Source organism: Sturnira hondurensis, unplaced genomic scaffold (genome assembly GCF_014824575.4).
Source record: "Sturnira hondurensis isolate 20B ecotype Veracruz unplaced genomic scaffold, ASM1482457v3 Scaffold0008196, whole genome shotgun sequence".
Classification (NCBI taxonomy): domain Eukaryota; kingdom Metazoa; phylum Chordata; class Mammalia; order Chiroptera; family Phyllostomidae; genus Sturnira; species Sturnira hondurensis.
Window position 1 is genome coordinate 6,775,721 of NW_028080827.1, and position 19,801 is coordinate 6,795,521.

Consider the following 19,801-nt stretch of genomic DNA (forward strand, 5'->3'; position numbering starts at 1 on the left):
CCATCCCTCTGCCCCTCCCCCCCACCACCACCACCACCACAACAAACTAGAGAGAGAAAAGTACCCAGAACCCAGGATGGATTCATTGTTTCTTGCTACCAACTCTGGATTAGGTTGGATGTCATTTTGTGATTCGGGATTTGGGTAAAGTGGAGACGCTGAGTGAGGTGAAGAAGGAAGATGGAAATTAAAGGCTTTAGCTTGCGTCATGGCAGAAGTCAGCTCTGCTCAGCTTTACCTCTTTCCCAGCTGCCGATCACATCAGTGGTTGAATATTCAGTAGGTGGCTGGAGGTGGAGTTCCAGGCTCCAAATTGGGACACTGCCTCTGGGGACAGCTCTGGAAAGACTGTACGTGTACCAGAGGTTCTTCCAGTTTTGTGAGGCATCATTGACTTGGGGGAAGGTGAAGGAGGCTTCTGCCATCGTCCCTGGCAGTCATTCCGAGCACACTGGCTTTGCTGTTTGGTCTGGGGAAAGGGCACCATACTGACAGATTAGAGACTGGCTCCTAATCCCATCACCAGCACTTAGCACGTATATAATCATGGGCAATTCATTTAATTGCCTGCCAGTTACAGACTGTACAGGGGGAAGAGCACTGGATTTGGAGTCAAGAAACCTGGACACTTGGCTCCACACCTTCTTAGCTGGGTGACTTTGAGGCAAGCCGCTTAGTCTCTCAAGTCTAAGCTTCTTCAGCTATATTATAATGGGAATAATGTCTTCACTAACTACCTCACAGAGTTGTAGTGAGAACATAATAAGATAGTAAGATGAAAATACTATACTGGAAAGGACTATACAAAAGTGGGAGATCGTTTTTATCATCTCTTCACTAATGTTTTCCACTGCCTCTTGAATCTATTCTGGCCAACACTTACGTCTTCCGCATGTTTTGAATCTGGCAAATAGAAGCATGAGTATGACGTAGGGCGTGGAACTGCTTCATTTTTCACATAGACACGGGCCAGGTGGTTGGTGGGGGCAGTGGATATTACAGCCCAGTGATGTGTGTACTCGGGCATTTTCCTGAGTCACTCTGGCGGTTCTTTGGGACATGGTCAGGACCCTTGCTGAGAGCCTAAGGCTGGACACCTGGGGGAAGGAAGCAGTGATTTGAGGAGAGGGTCTGGGCACTGCTGCCCTCCTGTCAGCTCTGCCACCTCTCAGGGTGAGACAGGCTATGACTGGAGGTGTGACAGAGGGCTGGGAGAAAAGACTGTCCTCAAGGCTCACCTGTGATGTCAGCTCTCCTGGGCAGCACTGCTTTGTGATCACCAGCAACCTTACCCCTGCCCAGTATTATTTTCTGCCGAGAAGGATCTTGAAACATGGCCTCATGGGACTTTCATAAGCACTTAGAGGCAACAACTATCTCATCAAACTTTGTACCTTCAGTAGAATCTAGTAAGGTGCCTTGTACACAATAGGTGCTTAATAAATGTTGCCTGAATTAAATTGTCCTCCAGCTCAAAAAAAAAAAAAAAAGCTCCACTTGCCACCATGTGGTATTTTTGGAAAACAATACTGATTTGGCTATCAGCTGTGTGTGGCTTTGGGCAAGACTTCCATCTATCTTGTCTTCATTTCATCTGGAGAATGGAGTGGAGTAGGTGCTCTCCTAGGCCCCTCCCAGCTCCTGAACAGTACAATCCTGTGGTTCTGAGATGTTTCCTTTGCAGTTTTGTCTCTTCAGAAGGCTTTGTTCAGAGGAACAGGTCTGAACTTCCCAGACAGTTGTCTGTTCATCTGTTCTTGAGGAGCAGCCTTTCCTGAAAGGGTATTTTAAAATACCTAATTTTTTCTCCTCAGGGTCAGTGATGGAAAGGGGGAAATGCAGAGAAGGAAACTGAGCACAGTAAATGGCATGTTTTTCATAGGTTTTTATTTAAGGTGTGTGTGTGTGTGTGTGTGTGTGTGTGTGTGTGTGTTTCTGGGAGCATATTGATTGAATAACAGAGAAGCCAATCAGAAGTACATGTGCAGTTGAGAGCAGCTGGCCCAGTATTAAAAATTCCCCATGGATAATCTAAATGTGGATAGATGGGAATTGGCCATATGATGAAATGAGATGGAAGAAAATGTGCATTTTAAGAAATTTTATTTTAATAGCAAACATTGCCAGTGACAATCTTTAGTTAAGAAAGAAATTGTTCTGACCTAAAATTTTTATCTCTGCCACTTTCCCCCCCCCGAAAATACAACTCCACGTGGAATATTTACATTTTAATTAAGCCCTTATCTTAATTCTGTTTCATCTATTCAAGGGAAACAAATAAGCATTCTTCATTGCATTTAGAAATGTAAAATACTTGCATGCCACCATTCTGTAATATTTTTCCAGTTTAGATGCTGTAATGTGGGACTTATGTGTACCTGTATTATTTTGTAATCTGTCTAAACCTATATTGGCAACACTTATTTGGCTAAGCACTTGTTGAAAAGCCTATAGTTTCATTATTTTATTTGAAACTTTTCAATCAAGGTAGACATTTATTATGTTTCTTAAGGAATTAATGACTAATTTGCTTTTTAAATGTGAAATTGAACATTGTTAGGGAATTAAATGTATGCTGAAGCAAAATGTATGACCTGTGAAATACCTTTACCCTGATCCCAGCTGACACAAGTTAAGTGCAATGTTTGACCCTGTGGAATTAGCCAGCCAGACTTAATGCTAAAGCAAACGCATACTGTTTTAGTTAATCAAGATCTTTTTGCTTTGGAGGATATAATCTATTCATTTGTGTCTGAAATGAAATTTCCAAGTGCAGATGTGTACAGAACATTAGGAATGAATAAACTTTCCTTTTAAAATGAAAGTAAAGACTGATTTAATCTAGTTAATTTTTAGATGCATTGTCTCTTTAAAAATAAATCATTGGCACCATGTTAGAGGACTCCATTTGCAGAAAGAACTATAAAGTGCCCTTATTATGAAGATAAGGAGTAGACAGTCAACCAGAAGTAGCCAGAGGGAGAAATGAGAACTCATTATTATAACAAAAATGCACACATTTACATAAACAGTTAAAATTTATCAGAATAAATGGAAGCAAGAATACAGATAACCCAAATAGGTTAAGTGTTTCGCCTTGAATTTTTTATATTAACTTTGGATTTACTTGTTTAAAATCTCTTCTGTGATAAAAAGCATAAAGGTACATTATAAAGGTTTGCCCTGGAAAATTAAGAAAACCTACTTTTTCTTCCTTCCTACTGAACTCTGCTTAACTCTTTGTCACTGAAACTGATGACAAGGTCCAAGAAGGAGCATATAAGGCCTACTTCATTTCCATTTACTGTTTCACACCTTATCATGGACAAGGAAGTATAGTAATTATTTTATGTAAAGAATTCTTTTTTATTCTATGGGGCTGTAATGGATAGGAATTACTAGTACCAACTTTGGGGTCATACTTGCCTAGTTCACATCTCACCTGTTGTGTGAATTTCTGCAAATTACATAGCCTCAGTTTCTTCATCTGTAAAATAGGAACCGCAGTCATACTTCACAGCAGCACTGTTACGAGGATTAATAAAGAACAGTGCTTGTCATACAGAAGGTACTTGGGTATTACTATTCTAAATTCTAACCTAAATAAATATGCATGGATTTTAATGCCAACACAGTTCTCCTTTTTATGCTGACAATGTCAGGCATTTAAGCAGGGCTCTTATTAAACTTCGCATTTTCTTCTGGCAGACAGGCCCTCCTGTGCGGAGCCAAGTATTGGCTAGAAGCAAGGTAGAGCTGACTCAGGAGTTACTCCTGACGCACCCTCTCATTCAGCTCTGCTCCTCAGGGCTTCCCTGATGTTTCAGCTGGTTTGTACTTGCTCTGCTCTCTGGGTGGCCTCCTTTGGATTTGGAAGTCTGGCATGGGCCTGCTGTGGGTTGGACTTGATTCTGCTATGGACTCCCCCCCCCTCAGTTTGATCATACAGCCTCTTTCTATGCCATATGAAATGGTGTCCCACACCCTCTCTGCCCCAGCTACCAACCCACTTCCTGCTCAGGGAACGTGATCAGATGCTCACGGCGTCTAGCAAGTGTCGCACAAGTCGCAGGACCTCAGCAGGAACTAGATGTATGTGTGCTTGAATTAGGTTGGGCTGTGCTTCGGGCCCAACCAACCTAATGATGTGGGAAAATCAGGCAGGTGCATGGCTCCAAAGGTTCATGTGTTAGAGTGTGTCTTTAAATCCTAGACCACTGAATTTATCAATCCTGAGCAAAATTTTAGAAAAGCATATTTCCCACTTTAGTGGTTTATAGGCACTTAGAAGTGAAGTGGTGATCTCCAAGAGGCAGCACAGATCCACTTGGAATAAGTAGCAGGAAATCATGAGAATTTGGTCAAAAGAACGAATGTATTTGGATTTTAGGAAGACATTTAACAAAGTCCCAAAATATCCTTGAGAAATGTGGGCTGCAACTGTGCAGCTAAATAGCTAAATGACTGGTTTAAAGCCTTTTTTGACTCTTGACCATAAGTAAGTGCTCATGAACAGAAGAAGTTCAACGAGAAGGGCTTAGTAGCCACTGTAGGGCTCTTTCTGTGATGGGCTTTGATCAGCAGTTTACCAGTAATTTGGATGTGATACTGATAAAATACCAAATGGGTCTCTAGCTGGTGGGCATTGGAAGGGACAAGGAATAGTACTCTGATGGGCTTAAAATACCTGGACAGGCCAAAGTATAATCCTGTGTCTACTCAGATAAACATTTAATACAGTTGTCTGCTTTTAATTTTAAAAAATCCACTACAAAAGATAAAATGGGAAAAATATGACAACTGCCGTCTGTGTGGATAAAGACTTTGGTGTTAACCGAAAGCTGACTTTGCCTGAGGTGATGCCAGAGAAAGAGTCTTTCTTGGCTGTTTGGCCTGGGCTTTGGGCCTCAGCTTTTGGGATGCCTGCTTCAGTTTATTTCCATCATCCTTAAACTTTGACATATTTAAGTATAGAGATTATTCTGATATGTTATTATTACACAAATATTTATATTCAGATACAGGCAGGCATTCTAGATGTAACCTAAGTAAAAATTTTCACTTATTTGTTGAAATTATATAAAGTAGAAATGTATGGTAATTATTGATTAAATAAAATGCTGTAACAATTGCTCATTGTTAAATGTTTATATTCAAACTCAATTGAAAATAATTAAAAATTATTAAGAACTTTCAAGTAGCTAAACAGGGAAATACAAAGATGGCAAATACAAATACAGAGATGGCATTAGGTAGGTAATTTAGGAAGACCATTATATTTTTTAGCCAATGACTATTTACAAAAATTAAATAATAATACCAAGAAGACTAAGCAGAAATTACATCATAGTTCTGTTTTGTGGAAATGTCGGGTGCACCCAGCATTTACAGTGTAAAACCAGAATCTAATTCTTATCTAACTCCATTAGGGATACAGCTCTTGCACATCCACTCTCCTCGGCTGAAGTCGGATTCTGTCGAGACCGTAGGAGAGTTGAACAGCTGACAGAGTTGGGAAATTACTGTCTCTGTGCCTGTGTATGTTGAGTATATTGTTAATATACAACGTTGAACTTTATAATTTTAGCATGAAGTTTTTAAATAAGGATATTAAAATAATCATTCAAATTTTGACATAACACTCTAGGTGTGTCTATCCGAGAAGTTTATTATTTGTCAGTAGGTTGACTTCAGCTGAAAATGTAAATTCTCGGCCCTTTGGAATTTGGCCGAAATTCGTATTTAGTGTACTTCCAGTGGAGGCGTAACAGGGTATGAAAATATGAGGCATGTCAAGATGAATCCCCCCATGGCATTAGGGAAGTTTGAGTGAGAAATAGGCATTTGAGATGGACCGTGAAGCACGAGGCTTCTAATGGGTGCAGGTTAGGGGTGAAGGATATTTCAAGCCAGAGTTTGTTCGAATTCTTTTGTGTATAAGAATTGTACCATTGTATGCTGCAGGCATGGTATTTATCTTCTGATTCCTATCTCCACTGCTTTAACTAACTCCAATCTCTCCGAACGAAATCCTTACCTCTTAGTTTCAAGTTTATGCCTTTAGCTTAAGTTTTTCTCAGCTCTCCCATAAAATTCATTTCTAAAAAATACTTAAGTATATCAAGGAAACTGTTTCTTAAAGGGACCTTTCAATAACAAGAAAGTTGCTTCAGGCATTAGTTTGCATGTGATGATTCAGTGCGACATTGCTTTATGAGTTCCTCTAGCTGCAAATTTAAAGATAACTAATTAGGGCTTGTAATACATTGAGTAGAATTGCAGTGTTTTTTACCAATCACTTCCATTATAACCCAACTCTGAAAACTAACAGAACTGTACTCTGTCCTTTCCTCAAATATTTTACCTAATGGTCTCAGATTTGTTCTCTTTCATATGTTGAATTTAAACTGTTTTCCATTACTTGAAGTGGGACTGAATACGTGGGGGAGTGGTGCCATACTACTGCTCTTTCAGAGGATCACCTTTCAGTGAGTAGGCCAATGCAGTGTTCAGCTTCTGCTAGGTCAGTCTATATAGTCAAAACAAGCCTACATTTCTGTTTACTTCTTGCTCACATTACACGTCAGCCCATTGTTTGACTGAGGCTCTGATTCATGTGAAGTCTCATTCTGAGACCCCGGAAGGACCATCCGGTGTTTTGGACATGCCATTCTCTTGGTGGAGGGAGGCAGAGAAGTGAGAAACACAGTGACCCCACAGTGAGAAACACAGTGATATGGCTCAGTGGGTTGAGCGCTGGCCTGCAAATCAAAGGGTTGCTAGTTCAATTCCCAGTCAGGGCACAAGCCTGGGTTGTGGGCTGGACCCCCAGTAGGGGGTGGTCAAGAGGTAACCACACATTGATTGTTCTCTCCCTCTCTCCCTCCCTTCCCCTCTCTAAAAAATAAATAAATAAAATCTTTTTTTTAAAAAAGCTTTTACTCAGAACTGTCATATTGTCACTTCCACTCAACATTTCATCCACCTAAGCAAGAGTCAACATTTGTTTGAAGAGAGAAGGAAAACTCCATTAGCAGAACCGAAGCATTACAGGTCACATGGCAGTGGGAGGGGCTGTGTTTTCCTCAGAGGGCAGCAAATATTTGAAACAACATTTCAACCTACCACAGACATTTAGTGAATTTACCTTTTCACTTATTTATGTAAATATAATGTTCAGGTTTTTCTTTTTATTTTTCTTTACAAGAATTTCTAACTATAAGCTAATAATGGCAACCAATAAAAAGCCCTTTTGAAAGAGAAGTCTGTCTGCATTTCAGGGTGAGTTTCACTGGGTCTTGTCCTGTGGAATCAACTCTCTCGTAACTGGTGTTTTTATCTTCATCAGGTCACTCGCTGGCAGGCATTTACTGACAAAATGAGAACTGAAGGGAAGGGGAAGGATTCAATATTCATTTATTTACAAACACTTAATAGCTACTGTATGTCAGACACTGTTGCAGAAGCTAGGAATAGAGGGCTAAACAACACAAAGTCTTTTTTGAGCTTTATGCTAAGTACATAAACAAGATGCTGTTAGCTAGTGACGTGTGCTATGAAGTCCAAAACGGGAGAAAGACTGGGTGAAGTGATCATAGAAGGCCTTTCAAGAGTGAAATATGAGCAGAATCTCCATTTAAAGCAAGGCATGAACCATGAGTATTTGGGAGGAAAGGCATTTTCCTGTGCAGTGCAAAAACCTTGAGGTAGAATACATTTGGCAGGATTGTGAAGTCTCTCAGGGAGGCCAGTGTGGCTGGAGCGGAGTGAGAGAGTGGGGAGGGCATAAAATAGTCACTCTCAGGGGTGGTAACTTGGGATTTTATTAGAATATAATGGGAAGCCATGGGTGGTTTGGAACAGGAGAGTGACATGATCTGATTCGTTTTCAAAAAGATTGTTCTGGCTGCTGCTATAGGGAATAGATTGTAGCAAAAGTGAAAGCACTGAAAAAGGTTCTGGGTTTTGTTTGTTTGCTTTACATTGTTATCTGACACTAGGATGTTACTCTTAACACCCCTGGTCCCATATGTGGTACTGAATGCACATGTTTGTAGATGCGTGTTTGTAAGCCTTCTGATTACAGTATGGTAACATTTGTCTGAAGAAGGGAAAACAATCAAACACCAAATAACATTATTTCGCAAAAAGAAACTAAAATAAATTTCATAGGTTGGTTAGAAACCCCTTAGTATGAATAACAAAAGGAGGATATATATTTAATGTATGCCTAAACCCCATATTGGAAGGTCAGGAAGGAAACCTGTAGATTAATTCAGACACTGCATTGATAGCCACTTCTGCCTACAAAGCAAAGCAAAAGGAGCCACATTGCAAAGGGAAATCCTCAGAACGAACCCTCTCTGACCCTGGTTGGTGTGGTTCAGTGGATTTGGTGCCAGCCTGTGAACCAAAGGATTGCCAGATCAATTCCTGGACAGGGCCCATGCCTGGTTGGGGGTGTACAAGAGGCAACCACACATTAATGTCTCTGTCCTTCTCTTTCTCCCTCCATTCCCTTCTCTCTAAAAAATAAATAAATAAAATCTTTTTAAAAACACAAAAAAACCCTTCTATCTGGATGGCCATGGTCCTCTGCCTTGTTCAAGAACTCCATTTTGTCCATTTCCCCTGGAGTGATGATGCAGAGATGTAGCAGGAACTCACAGGAGACTTGCTAGTAAGCCTGAATACCTATTTACTAGCTTACAATGAAAAATAGAACTATGAAGTGAACCAGATACTAATTTCATCCAGTCAGCAGAGTACCATCTTCCTGTACGGTGTTAGAGAATTTTTTCAAGTAGTTTGGACGTGGTCGCAGGTTATTTCACTTTAAAGAATTTGATAGGATTTAGGAGATACGTTGATCTACTCAATAGTGGAATTGCACCCTAGCATTTCAGTCAGGATACCTATACTTTATTTCTGGATCTCCAATTACTAGATCTGTGACCTTATGCAAAGTATTGCACCTAACTTACCTAGATCTTAGTTTTCTTATTCGTAGACATGAAAGATACTAATACTTTCTTTTTAGGGTTATTTTGAGGGTTGGATAGCTATCATAAGTGAAGTGTTGGCACACTGCCTGGTGTGAATTAAGTACTCAGTAATTATTAGTTGAACCTGAGCTCTGTAGGAAGTTTGCTCTCAGAAAGCTGTTTATCTGCAAGAATATTTGAGAAAGTGATCCACACTAAGATGCAATAGAGGGACTTCCAGTCAAGAGGGCTGCATAAGTAAACATGGCTTGCCTCCTCACACAAAAACATGAAAGTTACAACTAAAATATAGAACAACCATCACTCGGAAACATTGGAAATCGACTTGAATGGAAGTCTGACAACTATGTAAAGAAACTACATCCATCCAGGTTGGTAGGAGGACTGGTGCCACACCCACATGTGGTGGATAAAAATTTGGGTGGGACTTCACTGCAGTGAGGAGTCCCAGCCCCATACCAGGCTGCCCAGCTCTGGGTTCCAATGCCAGGAAGATAAGTCCCCATAACTTCTGGCTGCAAAAACCAGCAGGGATTGAGTCAGTGGAAGGAATTTCTGGAGTCCCAAGTAGTTCCTTTAAAAGAACCCACACACAAGTTTCATCAGACTCATTCCCTCTGAGCTCCACCTCTGGGGCAGCAGCTTGAAAGGCACCAGTGGCATGCAGGGAAAAACTGAAGTGTCTGACATCAAGGCAAGAACTGCGAGACAGCTTTATTCCACGCAGAAATGCAGACCATTGTTCCATTTCTGAACCCTCCCCCAACAGACCCACAGAGCTGGTCGGCTGGTCCCATATCCGAGACTCCATCAACCTGGCTAATATTGTCTGCCTTGCCCTGGAGATCCCTTGACTCAGTCCCACCCAACTTACCAGCCTACCTAAGATGCTTTATGATAATGAATGGCTGAACTTGGCTTATGCTTCACAACTTCCTAAATCTTCTCAAATAAGCAACAGCCAGCCTCAGTGAGCCCCCAGCCCCTATACCTCTTGCTAAGGAATCCTAGGCCCGGCACTAGCAGCACCCAGCCTAGATTCACCACTTGCTTTCAGCTGGGAATCTCCAAGCCGAGCACAAGTAGTAGCCATCCCAGATGGTTGTATAGCTCAAGCAGGGTGTCCCTTGGCAAAATGCAGGTGGGGACTGACATTGGCCTGCACCACCTGGGTAACCCCTAGGGCAGTACACCCAGTGGGCAGCTACAGACCATGTCAGAGAACCGCCACCTTGCCCCTGCACAGCTGAGCACCCACAGAGGGTGGAGGTTGGCGGTGAGTAGTCACAGCCAATCCTTACAGCTGACTGGCCTGGGTAAATCCCTCCCATTGATGTGCCAACAGCAACCAAAGCTCAACTACAAGAGAAAGGTGTATTCAAAAATAGGAGCCCTGGCTGGTGTAGCTCAGTGGATTCAGCGCGGGCCTGCGAACCAGATGAGCGTGGTTCGATTCCCAGTCAGGGCACATGCCTAGGTTGCAGGCCAGTTCCCAGCAGGGTCCAGTTCCCAGCAGGGGATGCACAAGAAGCAACCATACATTGATGTTTCTCTTCCTCTCTCCTTCCCTTCCCCTCTAAAGATAAATAAAATATTTTAAAAAGAGAGAGAAAGGTGTATTCAGTCCACATGAAGGGTGCACTTTAGGTACCCAGCTGAGGTAATAGGGGAGGCTGAGCCACTGGACCCTACAGGACACCTACTACATTAGACCACACTACCAAGATAGGGAGTCATAGCAGCTCTACCTAATACATACAAACACAGGGAGCCTGCCAAAATAAGGAGACAAAGAAACATGGCCCAAATAAAAGAACAGATTGAAACTCCAGAAAAGGAGCTAAACAAAACAGAGATAAGCAATCTGTGAGATTCAGAGCTCAAAACACTGTTTATAAGGATGTTTAAGGAACTGAGTGAGGATCTCAACAGCATAGATCCAGTCAGAAAGGAAGGATACACTAATTGAAATAAAGAACATTTACAGGGAAACAACAGTACAGTGGATGAAGCTGAGAATCAAATCAATGATTTGGAACATAAGGAAGAAAAAAACAACCAATCAGAACAACAAGAAGAAATAAGCATTCAAAAATTAGGATAGTATAAGCAGCCTCTGGGACAAATTCAAGGGTCCCAACATTCACATCATAGGAATGCCAGAGGAGAAGAGAAAGAGCAAGAAATTGAACATCTATTTGAAAAAATAATGAAACTTTTCTAATTATGTGAAGGAAATAGACCTGCAAGTCCAGGAAGCCAAGAGAATCCCAAACAAGATGGATGCAAAGAGGCTCACTCCAAGACAGATCATAATTAAAATGAGAAAGGTTAAAGATAGAGAATCTTTAAGCAGCAAGAGAAGAGAAGTTAGTTACTAACAGTGGAGTTTCCATAAGATGGTCAGCTTATTTTTTCAAATGAAACTTTCTAGGCTAGGAAGAATTAATGGGAAATATTCAAAATAGTGAAAAGTGGGGACCTCCAGCCAAGATTGCTCTACCCCGCAAAGATATCATTTAGAACCAAAGAGCAGATAAAGAACTTCCCAGAGAAGAGCAAACTAAAGGAATTCATTATCACCAAACCATTATTTTATGAAACGTTAAAGTGACTTATTTAAGAAAGAGATGATCAAAACTATGAACAATAAAAGGCAATATATACAAATCTATTAACAATTGAATCTAAAAAAACAAAACAAGAACAGAGATAGAATCATGGATACAGAGAGTGTTTCGATGGTTTCCAGAGGAAAGAAGGTTGTAGAGGAATTGGTAAAGAGGTGAGGGGATTCAGAAGTACAAATTAGTAGTTACAGAAAAGCCATGGGGATGTAAAACAGTATAGAAAATCGAGAAGCCAAAGAACCTACACATGACCAATGGATATGAACAAAGGTATGCGATTGTCTGAGGGAATGTGGGGTACTGGGTGGAGGAGGACAAAGGAGGAAAAATTGGGACAATCACATAATCAACAAAATATAATAAAAATAAGATGCAATAGCCACACAATTTAATGTTGTTGGTGTTCTAAGAGTATTTGCAATTTAGGAGGGTTTTTTCCTTAAAAACTCCAAATCATCAGTTATCTTTATTGCTGTGATTAGTGGATACCAGTTACATGAAATTCCAGGATGTGTACTCTACCTGGGGTACTCCTTGCTCCTACTGAAAAAGTAGACGCCAGGAGAGGTTTAGCCATTAGTCAGCTCCCACTCTGGAATGTACCTCAAGGAGGCATTTTAGTCCTCCTCCTGGCTACATTTTTGTAAGAGGTGTTTCAAAGCTGAACAATACTCCTGGGAATGGTTTACTCCTGAAAAGCAGGACAAAAAATTCCGAGTGAGTAAATGAATGAATGGAAGGTCATCGCTGTTCCCTCTCCTCAGAGCCACAAAAGGCAGTTATCCACTGTCGTCCTGTTCCCTTACAGGCTACCCATCAGTCCCAGTTTCCTCCTCTGAGCAGCGCCCTCTCACGTTAGCCCAGATCCACCTCCAGGTGCAGAGCTTAAAGTTGGAATGCGGGAAAGGGATGGGCCGAAACCGCAGGGGAATGCAGATGTTAGGGCTGCGACATCATCCCTGGTTGCAGGCCTAAAGAAATCACTACAGTCACTACGCCCTTTAGATGACATACACCTGATTTATGACCCTCTGTGCCTTAGCTTTTGTTTGTTCACTAGTTTTTTATAACAAGTTTAAAGGACTCGATGCCATGTCCTCGCATTAGGTACTTCGAGAGCACATACAATACAAACCCTGCCTCGTGTGTCTCTTTAGTAAAACTCAAAGAGGAAATACCATAGCGCCTCTAGCTGCTGCTCATAGCTCCCAGAGAGTCGAAGTTAAATATTTCTACGAGCAGAGAGCGTTGTCCCAGGCTGGAGTTAGCCCTGGTTATCGGTAGCTGCTTCCAATGTCTTGCAGATCTTTTGTAAAGACCCGGGCTAAACGCTGAGCTTTTACACCTTCGCTCGAAACTACAACTCCCAGGATCCCCTGCGACCGGAGAACGCGCAAGCGCGTGGGTGACGGCGGTGGGGAACTAGCCGCACCGACAGCGCGGTCGAGGTGGGGTTGCTGCTGGCGGTGGGTCGGGCAACTACCCGGGAGGCAGAAGTAGGCAAACCAGCGGATACTGGGAACCGAGGTGCAGGCAATCCCCGCAGGACTGTAAAGTAGTCGGTGTCCCCAGTGGGCGCCAGTCAGGTGAGTCCAGCCTGGTGCTTTCCAGGAAGTCCGTCTACGGGCGCGGGCTGGAGTCGCACCGGCCATGGTGGCTCGAGGAGAGGTTGCTGCCTTTCAGCCGCCTGCCTCGGTCTCCTTCCCTACAGGTCCCTCTCGGGGAGCTGGGGGACGCTGAGGGCTGCTTCGGGGCGACCGTACCGGGTGGGGCCGTGGGGTGTGCTGGGCGTCGCCTGCGGTGGAGGCGCGCGAACCCCGAGTTGATGAATCAGTTGGGGGCCCGGCCTCCCTGGGGTGGGAACCGGCCCCTTTCTGGCGTTGGCCGCAGTGTGCAAGCTCTTGGTGCCTATCCGTCCTTTCCACCCCACCCAGGCTTAACTCGGGGAATGATCATCTTAAAAGGGCTTTCTCACCAATGTCCTTTGGAAGGCTTCTACTTGTTGAAAGTGGAAAGGAAAAAAAAACACCTTAAGGCACACCCTTTTTTTTTTAATTGAAATCTGACTTGTCTGGTATTTGCCGTTTTGATCTGTCTGCTCTTAGAATAAATTCCTGGCTTCCGTGCAGCGCAGCTGGGTCCGGCTGTGAAGTTTGTATATTGATTTCTTTTGAGGACGTGACTGGGTAGCTGTATTTTTGCCTAAGGAGATTGATATGTTTCCCCTGCAAGCCTGCATTCTGATTATAAACAAATGAGAAACAGCCGCAGGACTTTTGTGTTGTTTTGTTTTATGTTTAGTTAAGAATAGCGTTTTCAACTTGCCCTTGGCTTCTCTTAAAACCAAAAGTCATCTGGTAATGAACACTGCAGTAAAACTGATCCCAGGAGATCATACTTGAACAGGAAATAAGCCTGTGGAGATTTAAATTAGTTATGTGCGGTCTCCCTTGGTTTGTAACATTTTCATGCAGCTCATGTTTCTTTTTCTCAGAATCCTTTAGATTATTTTTTCAGTAGATTAAATTGATTAACTAATTGACCTGCCCAAAGAAAAATAAGCTTAGAAAAATAGTTTTGTTCAGCCTCATTTACTTATGCTAGTCTCTTACTAGTGCTAGGCACCTTTTTACCCTATCGCTTCTTTAAGAGCCCTCAGTCATTTTATTGTAATACTTAGAATCCTCTTTCTAACACATTCCTACCAAAGGAACAAAAGGGAATTAAAATATCACATCCAATATACCGCATTCTGCTGTGTATAATGCACACTTTTTGCCCAAATTTTTTAGGGGAAAATAAGGATGCACATTGTACATGGGTCATACTAATTCTATACCTAGATAAATGTTTTTGATTTATTTATGCTTATGTATTAAGTGTAATTCTAGAAAGCAATAATTATATCTATATGCAAAATAATACCCTTGAATTCGATAATCTGCTTTGTTTCTAAGTACAAGTAAATAAAAAATGGAATTAAAAATTTGAAAGAATTTTTTCTGGAATTTTCGGCTAAAAATATAGGTGCACATTATACACAGGAGCACATTATACATTATACACAGCAAAATATGGTATTCCAATTTTCAGGTTGCTTATCAGGATTTCTAGCTTGCTCATCTTTAAAATGAGGTTGTTGGATCAGATGACCACAACATTATTCCAGCCCTAAACATCTCTGATTTTAAAAAATTCACTTATATTGTCATTCAAGAAACATTGGCCACATGTGTCATTCCAAACCCTCTGCTAGGCATGAAGGAATAAAAATGAGTTCTGGAGGATGTTACTGACCTGCTCAATTTCCTTTAGTCATATTTTTATAATTAATTCTAAAATTTTGCTATAAACCCTTCAGGCCAAATTGCTCTGTAATTCACTTCACCTAAAGTTAAATACAGACAGTTCAAATCCCATTACGATGATCGGGTTTCTAATCAGAGATTTTTCAAGTCTTAGCTACCGGCCCATTTAAATGAAACACAGGTTCTGTACAACAGAAAGGACCTGAGTGGTACTTCTCAAATGTGAACATGCATAAATCACCCAGGATCCTGTAGATTTGAAGTAGGGCCCTAGAACCTGCATGCCAGGGAATGCCATAAGTTACTGTCAGAGAGTAACTGAATATCAAGGGTTGGGAGACACTTTAGGTGTTAATGATGACAGTTTAAAGATAAGTGCTTATAGCTCTAATATTGTATGCATAGTAATGGCTTTTTCCAACTCTCAGTTTTAAAAAATAATCCTGTTCACTCTAACAAAAACAATTGCTTTCACAAGTTTTTTCTGTTATTTCTACTCTCCTTCGCTTCTCCTTTCTCTTTGCTGAATCCTCGCAGTGTTTTCTCCTCTTTCATCCTCTTCCACTCTCAATTGTTTTCATTCATATTAATTCAATAATTCATAGATTCAGCATGTGTTTTGCCACATAACGTTCAAGTCATAGTGGTAAAGTTATGAGGCTCCTGGTAAATACAGACATGAAGACATGGTTTTTGTCTGAGAACCTAACTTTCTTTGAGGTTAGGCGTGCGTACCTGTTTATAGTTCAGAGGGATGTAAGAGCCATCTGTAGGGAGTAAAAATGTGGTAGGAGTTCAGAGGGGGAGATCTTTTACAGTTGTGGGGATTGGAAACAAATGAAGTCATCTTTTTTCCACTCACTGATCGTCTGTGTCTCCCCAGGCTATAGCCTGTGTATTGTTTGAGTGTATGTGTCATATCTACAGTAGAATATTGTACAGTTTTGTAAATTTACTTATTTGGAACCTGGGATGAGCTGGGCATATGAAAATCAATTAGATCCGAGCAATATTATAGGGAAGGTGAAAGGTGGTGGGGGTACAAATATACCTGGATAGGTATATTGAGGAGAAAGGAGGAGAAAGAGGAAGAGTAAGGAAGAGGAGGACCCAGTAACACAGGAGGAAGAGAGGGCTCAGGTGGGTTTTCAGCGGCAGTCCGATGTACACTGCTCTTGGTATTTAGGCAGTGTTATCAACTTTTAAAGATCAAATTAGCTGCTAGACTTTCTTCATGCTTTTCAGTTCCCCTTCAATTTAAATATTATGGGCTTTCTCTTAATTAAAATAATTGAGGAGGGCATTATTTTCTAGGCTGTTATAGTGGCTAAAGCACTGTCGTCTGTCTTCAGTCTTTGTTGCTGACATTTGATTTACATGCCTTACTCTCAGTTTTATTTCAAGCCTCTAAAATCACAACTATAAAATCATACTGGGAGGAAAATGGTATAAAAAATAAAATTTTACTGGACCCCTAACAGTCCATTGGGTACATGTAGTGCAATCCTGAAGACTCAAACTCGATTTTGTATTTATAAAAATTTAAACACAAACACATACTTAGGTCTCTCTGCCCACACTTGTGTGTAATCCATTAGGTTATTTTAATAAGAAATAGAGATATAAATAATCTAAAGTGGCAAAAATTTGAAAATGTATGTGCATGAAGCAGCCCTACTTTGTATTTTTTATGAGGTATAATTAACATTCAGTATAATGCATATATTCTAAGTATTCAGTTTAAGGAGTTCTAGTAATTTTATACAATGTAACTTCTACCAAAACAAGCTAGAAAACTTTTTAGAATTTTGTTTATGTAAAAATTATTTTATTGATTATGCTATTACAGTTGTCCCATTCCCCCCCTTTATTCCCCTCCTCCTTGCACACCCCCTCCCACCCACATTCCACCCCGCCTTAGTTCATGTCCATGGGTCATACATATATGTTCTTTGGTTTCTACATTTCTTGCACTACTCTTAACCTTCCCCTGTCTATTTTGTACCTGTCATGTATGCTACTTATTCCCTGCACCTTTCCCCCCATCCCTCATACCCCTTCCCTCCTCTTCGCCATTTCCTCACCTGCCCTCCTGCAGAGGCAGCCCCCTTGATGCCATATTTCTGACACCATTGATTTGTTTTGCCTAGTCATGGGCTTCAAATAAATGGAGTCATGCAGTAATTTGTGCTTTTTTGTGTTTGGTTTCTTTCATGTAACAATGTTTTTGAGATTTAACTGTGTTTTATGTATGTGCTTTTTTAATCCGTAATTATTCATCACTGAATAATATTCTGTTGTGTGAATATACCCCAGTTTCTCTATTTTTCTCTTGATGGATATTTGTTTTATTTCCAAGTTGGGAAATTATGAATAAGGTTGTTATGAACATTCTTTTACAATTCTCTTTTGGATGTATGTTTTCATTTCTCTTGGTAAATACCTAGAAGTGGAGTTACTGAGTCATAGGATAGGTAGATGTATGTTTAACTTTACCAACAAACTGTCCAAGTGATTTATGTATGAGTTCCAGTTGCTCCACATTTTTTTTTTTAAGATTTCATTTATCCATTTTTAAGAGAGGGAGAAAGAGAAGGAGAGAAACATCAATGTGTGGCTGCCTCCTGCATGCTGCCCCCCCCTCCTTCCCGCACTGGAAACCTGGCCCACAGACTGGGAATCGAACCTGCTGTCCTTTGCTTTGCAGGCCCAGCACTCAACCACTGAGCCACACCAGCGAGGGCTAGTTGCTCCACATTTTTAATGTCACCAATATTTAGTGTCAGCCTTTTTTATTTAGCCACATTAGGTATAAAATGGTACCTCTGTGTTGTTTTAATTTGCTCATTTTGGACATTTTATATAAATGGAATCATTCAATATGTAGTCTTTTATTACTGTCTCCTTTCACCTGTATGCATTTAACAGTTCATTTTGAGAATCCCTGAAATACAGGCAACGTTCCTTCAGAGATGTGCATCCTCTTCCTGCAAAGATACATACTTCCTCCACTACATACACTCAAACGCCTACACACAGTCACTGAAGAGAGAACACAAACACACCAAGACAAACTTACAAACTAAGGTGACTGATGCCCAGAGATAACCCTTTACAACAAACAGTCTCGCATCCGGCCTATCTAAGCACTGTCACTACAAGAACGTCAGGTGAACACAATTCCTGACGTGTGTGGGACAAGGCGAAGGCCAGACAGACAAGAGTGAGTGAGAGCCCAGTGGCAGGTTAGTTATTTAAAGTGACTTCTGGTGTTTAAGGCAATTCCTAGAATTTTTGGTTAGCGTTTTTTTTAACCAGTTAACAATGATCTAATAGGTATATATTTAATGTGTATATAGATACGTATATAGACTTGTAGGTAGCTCCCCAGCCTATTGCACAGAGTGAGCCCTTTGAGCAGGATATTAATTATAATCATAATTATAAAGTAAGGGATTGCATCTGGGAAATTATAACCAACCAAAGATTTTGTTTCCCTGGGTGTGGGGTTATCATTTTAATATGGAATGGTTGAAGAAGATTTACTTGCTATGCACATCTGTGAAAAGAGAGGAGGGCCTTCAAACCTATACGTTCTAAGTCTGGCATCGGCAGCCCTTACTTAGCCTGGGGCAAACATGGCACAGTTTGATAGAACACCGAGATTTATTTTTGTTCATAGTGGACTCACGTTAGTATTCTTAAATGACTACTTTTTTTTCTTTTTTCTTTTTCTCTCTAATATGGAGACTGGGGTGCTGTGGCAAGAGGCTGGGAGTGTGTTGGGAGGTAGGATGGGATGGGAGGTGGGTAAGAAAGCTTGATTCTATTGGGAAATATCAACGAGTATGTGGTTATTTGAAAGTCGAGGCTCCCTATCCACCCACTCCTTCTATTTTTGTTGTTTGTCCCTAATATTTGCTATTTCTTGGAGAAAATCACAGAGCTCTACACAGAAATGGATCACAACAGATGTGCACATTTTCCCCTCGGCAAGGCCTTTGGTGCAGCTCGGCAAGGCCTTCCGTTAGTCATCGGCACACCCTCTACACCTGCCCCTAGTTTCTTGAGCCCCCAGTGTCACTCTTCCTTGTCAAACCGTCTCATGTGCTACCCTCCTAAGACATAGGACAACATCCCATGTGAACTCCTGGGTATAGTTTGCTCTCCCCCAGAGAAGAGCGCTTGTCTCACTGCATTCAGCCCCTTAGCCTTCCCTCCTGCCCTGGCCTCTTCTCTTCCTTTTTCCACTGCCACAGCCTTCGTTCTGGCCTATACCTTTCAAGTAGGACACATTTAAGAGAAATGTTGGTTTAACAGGTCGCTGAAAGATGTGGAAAGATTTGAACATGAGAAAAAGGGGAAAGCGGTACCGTATAGGGTGCAATGGACATGTGGTCTGAGGGCTGGAAGCGGAAAGCATGGAGCTGTGTTTGTTTCCTTGGCTATAACACTGGGCGTGGGAGAAACACTCCTTCCCCCTCGCTTTTCCTCGGATCCTTTCCCTGTCTCCTTTCTTCTGTACTTAGATGTGTTTGCTTAGTATATACTTCTCTCCGCCTCTGTCTAGATAAATCTATCCTTCCCTGAACACCCACAGTGATCTCTGAACTTCTGTAATGCTAATTTCAGTACTATTTTTGTCAGTTAATTACAGATTGCCTTAATTTTTTTTAAAGCCTGTTGTATTTTCCCAAATAGAGTGTATTAATCAAGGCTCTCAGGTCTCAGGGAACACCAATCCACTTAACCTAGCCTGCCAGGAGGGATGGTAGCAAGGCCGGCAGTTGTAGTGGTTCTTACTGTGTGGTGAGGGAGCCCACTGGAATGACCTGCAGCTGCACCCCGGAGCAGGCAC

The 19,801-nt window shown here is 41.4% G+C and overlaps 1 protein-coding gene across 1 annotated transcript in view; it reads left to right on the forward strand.

Annotated features, from left to right (window-relative positions):
* The first annotated feature begins 13,025 nt into the window (after positions 1-13,025).
* The window catches only part of TMOD3 (tropomodulin 3), a 65,402-nt gene continuing 58,626 nt past the window's right edge, over positions 13,026-19,801 (forward strand). Inside the window, exon 1 of the mRNA XM_037054642.1 lies at positions 13,026-13,221. The gene's annotated coding sequence lies outside the window, so the exon portion shown is untranslated. The remainder of the gene's footprint in view (positions 13,222-19,801) is intronic.